Source organism: Alexandromys fortis, unplaced genomic scaffold, assembly GCF_014885135.2.
Source record: "Alexandromys fortis isolate MF-2015 unplaced genomic scaffold, M_Fortis_MF-2015_v1.1 scaffold_0, whole genome shotgun sequence".
NCBI lineage: Eukaryota > Metazoa > Chordata > Mammalia > Rodentia > Cricetidae > Alexandromys > Alexandromys fortis.
In genome coordinates, this window is record NW_026067949.1 from 30,512,870 (window position 1) to 30,519,728 (window position 6,859).

The following is a 6,859-nucleotide window of genomic DNA, read 5'->3' on the forward strand; positions in this document are numbered from 1 at the left end:
GAAGACTGGAAAATTAGGGTGGGCCCATGGAGAATTCTGGGAGCAGAGGTCAGCCACAAGCCTGGGGTAGAAGTCAGACTGCTAGCCCGAGGCGAAGGAACTTACCATTCCTAATGCTCTGGTGGGAAGGTGGGCGCCTGAAAGTGTCCCCGGTGAGGGAGAAGGGTCTAGTCAGTTAGGGCTGAGCGCCCCACCCGCTTGCCCCCGATACTTAGGCTGACCTAACGCCACTACCCAGGGCTGGGGCCTTGCCCTGTGTGAGAGAGGAAACTCAGAAATAGTTGTTGCCTCAAACTGACCTAAGTGAGTTAAAACCTCAGGGGTCATCGCACAGAATAAACCTGGTGTCTTAGCAGATGTTTCCCGCCCCCGGGGTTACGCAGGAAGTGTCTCCAGAAGTGAGCAGAAGGGCTGTCTCCAAGTCCTCAGGGGAACGCTATGGGGTAGTCACGGGGCTTAGGGGGATCTTGCCTAAGGATGCTCAGTTGGTGATCCTCAGTATTTCCAAATTTCATACTTTCAAACTCACCCATATTAGTTTTTTGTTTTGTTCTGTTGTTCTTGCCGCTGTGTCAAAACACCGGACAAGACGCAAAGCAAGGAAGGGAGGTTGTGTGGCTCACACTTTAAGGATACAGTCCTTCATGGGTGGGGGGGAGGCAGGCTGGTGGGAGCATGAGGCGGTTGGCCACACTGCACTCACAGGTAGGGAGCAGAGAGATGAATACGGATGGCCAGGGGGCTTTTCCTTCAGTCCAGGACCCCAGTCCAAACAGTGTCACCCACATTCAGGACCCACAGCTCCTTCCTCCCCGGTTGCCTTTCTGGAACTATCTTAAGATAGACACACCTAGAGGCATGTTTCCATGGTGATTCCAAATCTACTCAGTTGACCATACAGATTACCCACCACAAATACCGAGTAAAATATAACTACAAATCCAGTGTCTAACAAGAACTTCATGGTCATCCAAAGATCTGCACAGAGTAGGATTTTTTTTTTTGAATCAACCAATGGGCACTCTTTTAACAGAGGCTGAATAAGTGATGTGTTCCCATTCTCTGACCGAGCATGGTTTCTGCTGTCTAGACAGGGCCAGATCTTTGCATTTCTGTGTTCACCCTGCTTAAGTGGCTTCCAGCCAGGCACAGAGCTACACCCATCTTTGATCCCCGCAGTCAGGAGGCAGAGGCAGGTCACAGAGTTGGAAACCAGGCTGGAATACATGGCGTGACCTTGTCTCAAAAGAGTAACAATAATTAATAACAAAATCAACAAAAATTAACGTTTACTAATTAAGATATAAAATGCACCACAGGCGGCACTTCCCTCCCATATCTCAGTGAGTCACAATATATATTAAATAAGCCTCTTTTATGGGGGGCGGGGAAGTTCGAGACAGGGTTTCTCTGTGGCTTTGGAGCCTGTCCTGGAACTCGTTCTGTAGACCAGGCTGGCCTTGAACTTACAGAGATCCGCCTGCCTCTGTCTCCCAAGTGCTGGGATATAAAGGCTTGCACCACCACCACCGGGTTTAAATAAGTCTTTTAGAAAGAAACTCATCTAAAGTAAGATTGTGCTCTGATTGGTGGGTGAAAACAGTGACGGGAAGCTGGTGGGAAAGAAACCTCACAATTCCTCGGTTGCAGGGAGCTAATGTTGAGTACTTCCTGCGCCTTGAGGGCACGTGACTACCTGAACACTAACGGGAATTGGCTGTTCCGGGCCTGTATCCAGATCCTGGGGCGTTCTTACACTAACCCTAGGAAATGTTTCAGGGGCCATCGAATGATTGTTGCAAATAAAAATAAAAATATCTGGAAGCGTTTTCATGATCTTTATTTCATTTTTATAGGCCCGGCCGCAGTTCTGCTTGACAAGTTCTGAATGTGATGGCCCATTTAGGACCGGATGTTCTGTTGCAGAAGCAGATGAAAGGCAGCTGCGCGGCCATACTGCCTCACTGTTCTTCCCGCACATCTCACTGTGAATTTACTATGTGGACGCCTCCGCAGGAAGCCAGGTCCAGGGCAGAGGTGAGTGGATAGGGGTTCACGGAGGGGTCGCCAGGCCCACTCAAGTAGTTTGCAGGGAACTCGCCCAGTCATAACAGACTGGAACTTTTCTTTGGCTTTTAGTGTGTACCTTCCCCCCCCCCCCCCCCCCCCCCCCCCTCCCCCCCCCCCCCCCCCCCCTCCGTCCCTGTTTCGAAATCATCAGACCGGACTTGGGACCTGAGAACGCTATGACTAGGTTCAGGTCAGACAACACAGGCGATGGAGGTGGATGCCAGGCAAAGCTCTTGCTGGCTGAGCGAATGCTGCCGGGACACAAAACCCGTGTGGTGCCAAGTAGACCTCTTCTCGAGCTTCTCTTGCTGTGAGGATGTGAAGGCAAATGTTAGCTGTTCTTTCTTGGGTCCTACCCAGGCTTTAGTCTCCTCATACTCTTTCCTCATGTCTACAGGCATCCCAAGCCACAATTTCCTTCCCTTTTACCTGGATTTTTCTTTTCAGTTCAGTTGAGGTAAATTTATTTGCGTTTAAATTCATGGGATAAATAGCTGGGTTTTTTCCCCCATCCTTTCCAACTCCCCGAGCTCTTAAATGCCACATGTTCTGAAGGCCACATCTCAGACACTCCTCTCATAGAAAAAAGAGCTTCAAGGCCAGCCAGTGAGGCCTTCCTTGGGTGGTGGGGAGTTGCCTGCCTCCTTCGGGGCTTCCCGAGCGTCCTTCACGTCCAGCTGGAGAGCTTGTGTGGCCAGTCCCGGGAGGAATTCATCACTGGGGACCAGACCCGTGTCACACGCCTTCCGGTTTCCTACTTTGAGACACCCTTTCTCACACAGGGGTCAAGAGTGGGGGCCTCACAAATGAGCGCTCGAGACGAGCTGCTAGAAATGTTTTCTTAGCGAGTCCTTTCTCTCCCCTGAGACCGAGAGAGTTTGATCTCCAGACCTTTCAGTCCTTCAGCAGATGTCATAAACCACAGCTATGTTTCATATTAAAGGACGGAGAAGTGACTAACACTGTCCATCTGCCTCAGCTGGCCTGGGCAGTCTGCCCGGGTGGGGAAGGGGGAAGAGCAGGGGGAGGACTCTGCCTCTGGCCCCGAGAGCCAGTGAGAGCACAGAGATCCTTCCTGGTTTGCATCTCTTAACTTGTGCTTGCAGCATGCAGAGGATCCAGGCACAGCCTTGTGCTGGACACCAAAGCCAACCAGTGGAGGGACATGTAGAATTAACAGTCTGGGGCTTATTTCTTTCTTCTTTTCAAGGTACTAATTGTTTTGCAAACACTTTTGGCCTATATCGTGTGTGCATGTGGTGTGTGTGTGTGTGTGTGTGTGTGTGTGTGTGTAAGAGCGGTATGGGGGTGAGATTTTGCAAGGTGGTATATGGATGAGGTTGGGTGCTCAGCTAAATAAGTGAGGAGCTTCCTGTCATCTCAAACTCTCACTGCAGCCTGCTCCAGTGACGGACACAGTCTTAGTGATGGACAGAGAAGACGAAGAGCCACGAGGGCCTAAGAAGAAATGAAGCATCCCTCCCAGGGCCTTCGCTCCACCATCACCAGCCTTGCTACGCCCTTGCCAGTGTCTCCCAGTACAGCCCAGTCATGCATGGTGTGGGTCTCTTGGAGCACACAGGGCTTCACACAGGTGCAGTCAGGTGGTACAGAATGGGCACAATCTGAGGTGGGGTCCCCAGCACTGAGAGCCCTCCTCTCTCCTGCACCTTGCTCAGGTTTCTGCCACCTGAAGCTCTTTCTTCACAGCGTCTGCCTTTTGACGCTAAATTAGCAATATCTGCACCCTTGCAAGATGCAAATGCTCACCCGGGCGGTGGTGGCGCACGCCTTTAATCCCAGTGCTCAGGAGGCAGAGGCAGACGGATCTCTGTGAGTTTGAGGCCAGCCTGGTCTACAAGAGCTAGCTCCAGGAGAGCCTGGGCTGTTACACAGAGAAACCTTGCGTAACAAATCAAAACAAACAAACAATGCAAATGATCTCAGGGTGAGCAAGCATTTTTAAAATGCTGATTATGTGGCCCCCCTGAGAGGTGGCTCAGTAGTTAAGAGCACTTTTCAGTTCTTGCAGGGGACCCAGGATTTGGTTCCCAGCAGCCACATGGTGGCCCACAGTCATCCATAACTCCACTTTCAAGGGATCTGAACACTTTTCTGACTTCTGCAGGCACACACACACACACACACACACACACAGAATGCACATAAAATAAATGCAGATAAAATTTTAAACATAAATCAAGTGCTAATTATGATTATAAATGCAGACAGCCCCAGATCCAAACACCAAATAGGAACATCTTACAAATCACGTAATTGATTTTTTTTCATTTGATGAATTTTATTTGCTGGAATTTTTATATAAAACGAATCACGAGTGTTTTAAAAGTATTTTAAACAAAACTTTGAGAGGAAATTTACCCCTTGATACATATCTCTCCTTCCCATATTCTGTACAGCAAGTACAACCGTGCTGGAGATGTGTGGCTCTCTTAGGGGCTCCTGTGTGCACACTGTGTGTACAAATGTGTGCACACTATGTGCTTGCGTCTGCACACGCTGCTTTAACAAAGACAGCCCAGATCTCCATGTACTGCCATACTGCTTGCTTGTTTTCCATCCCCTGCATAAGAAATCTCTTTTCTGATATTACGTTTCTTGTCTGTCTATATTACCTGAGTTTCAAAAATTAAATTTAATTGGCTAGTCAGGGTGGTAACTAGCTGAAATATCACTACTCGGAGACATAGACAGGAGGATTGAAGAGCGTTTAAGGCCAGTTTAGGCTACAAAGCAGAATGATGTCTCAAAACAAACCAACAAACCAGCAAATGGAGGCCAGCAGGATGGCTAAGAAGGTAAAGAAGCTGCATAAGCCTGGTGCCCTGAGTTCGATTGCTGGCATTCATAAAGGAGACAGGAAAGAACTTAGTGCATGAAATTGTATTCTAGCTTCTACCCTCATGCCATGGAACACACACATTTACACACACATACACACACACACACACACACACACACACACAGAGAGAGAGAGAGAGAGAGAGAGAGAGAGAGAGAGAGAGAGAGAGAGAGAGATGTCTTTAGTCCCAGCACTCAAGAGGCTGTGACTTTGAGTTCAGCCTGTTCAAGTTTTAAGCCAACCAGAGCTACATAATGAGACCCTGTCTCAATAAAACAAAACGAAACCCACTCTTCCCAAACATTACCAAACATCTTAAAAGTGGGCTTTTGACTGTTTTTTTATTGCTATTGACTTTTATTAAGCAGAGGGAATTATGGGCTTTTAAGGCAGTGTTGCCCATGATCTCCTCCTCCCTTGGTGATGTCCTTCAGGGTGCTGTATCTAGTGTGGCAGCTATTAGCTGCCCGTGGCTACTGAGCACTGGGCATGCAACAATGTGGCCAGGGAACTGGGTGCTCTGGTTGCTCGGTTTACTTACTTGATTTCGTTTTTCTTTTTAAGGCAGGATCTCACTGTGCGGCCTAAGCTGGCCTGAAACTCACCATCAGCCTCCTTCAGCCTCCAGAGAGCGGACATCATAGGAGAGCACCATGTCTGTCTTTAAACAATTAGATGCCAATTTAAATAGTTACAGGTGTCTTTTGTATTGGCTGATGTGTTTCCAGAAATTGTTGGCAGAATAGATTAATATTAATATAGAATAGATTAATATTAATGTTAATAGAAGGGTACAGAGACTTTGAAACCAGACTTTTGAACCCCATAATTTCTTCCATTTTCTGGCTCATTACTTTGTACAAGCTACCCCAACTGTCTGAGCCTTGATTTGGTGGTCTGTGAAGTAGGGGCCCGCGAGTTAGCATGTGTAAATCAGTTGATTTGGGGCTTAAGGACGTAGCAGGTCTCTGTTAGAAAGTAATTTATTTGTAGTCTGGCATGGTGGTGGCACACACCTTTGATTCCAGTACTCAGGAGACAGAAGCAGGCAGATTTCTGAGTTTGAGGCCAGTCTGGTCTACAGTGAGGAACGAAAACCCAGTGCTGAGAGGAGAGGAGGCTAGAGAAAAGACCACTCACTTGAATGAAAAGACACTTTATTACTGCAGCAAAGGTGGGTCCTAAGTGCTGACAACAGCCTCTCCATCTTGCTTACCTTAGCCAACAGTTGCAAGATAAGGGAAAGAAAGGGCAGACAGGAGGCATGCCTGCATCTTCACGTTTCCCTCTCTGGAGGACACAGGTCTAGGTCCTGGTCCAGCTTGATTCCCCGGCTTTGGGCCAGGCAGGACAGAGGCCTGCTTCAGGTCACCCCTCCCCCAGCCTGCACCAGATGGCAGGCACGATGGTCCCAGCCCTCAGAGCCATCCCTGTGCTGAAGCCGTTTTAAGGATAATTTCAGTAAAGACGGCTCAGAATGACAACCTGACTGCAGAAGCGTGAGCCCTGCTCCCAGGGACACAGTCAGTACAGTGCCACCAGTCCATGAAATGTGGAGATAGTTCCCCCAGGGGTTCGTTACAGATTTCCTGGTTCTATCAGACCCCAGCCACACTACATGTGGATACCTGGACCTGGAGCGTTTATAGCGTGTTTCTCTGGCTGTTGCTATGATCTAAGACCCTGTCTCTTGACTCCCTTCTTCCTAACCTCTGCCTGTGAGTGGTTCACAAAAGAATGAATGACAGGCAGTTGGATGGATCCTTGAGATTCTGTATTCTTTTTTAAGACTTAGTTATTATATATATGAAGCTGGAATATATATATTCATATATATATATATATATATTCACCTTCCTGGACCTGGATAGAAGTGGGAGGACCTTGGACTTCCCACAGGGCAGGGAATCTGGACTGCTCTTCATT

General features: G+C 48.3%; 1 long non-coding RNA gene across 1 annotated transcript; it reads left to right on the forward strand.

The window, feature by feature from the left end:
* The first annotated feature begins 1,757 nt into the window (after nucleotides 1–1,757).
* On the forward strand, nucleotides 1,758–6,728 carry LOC126506430 (uncharacterized). Its single transcript, XR_007593219.1, has 4 exons — nucleotides 1,758–2,037; nucleotides 3,177–3,280; nucleotides 3,468–3,664; nucleotides 5,498–6,728. It is a non-coding gene; the product is annotated as an uncharacterized lncRNA (long non-coding RNA).
* The last annotated feature ends 131 nt before the right edge of the window (nucleotides 6,729–6,859 follow it).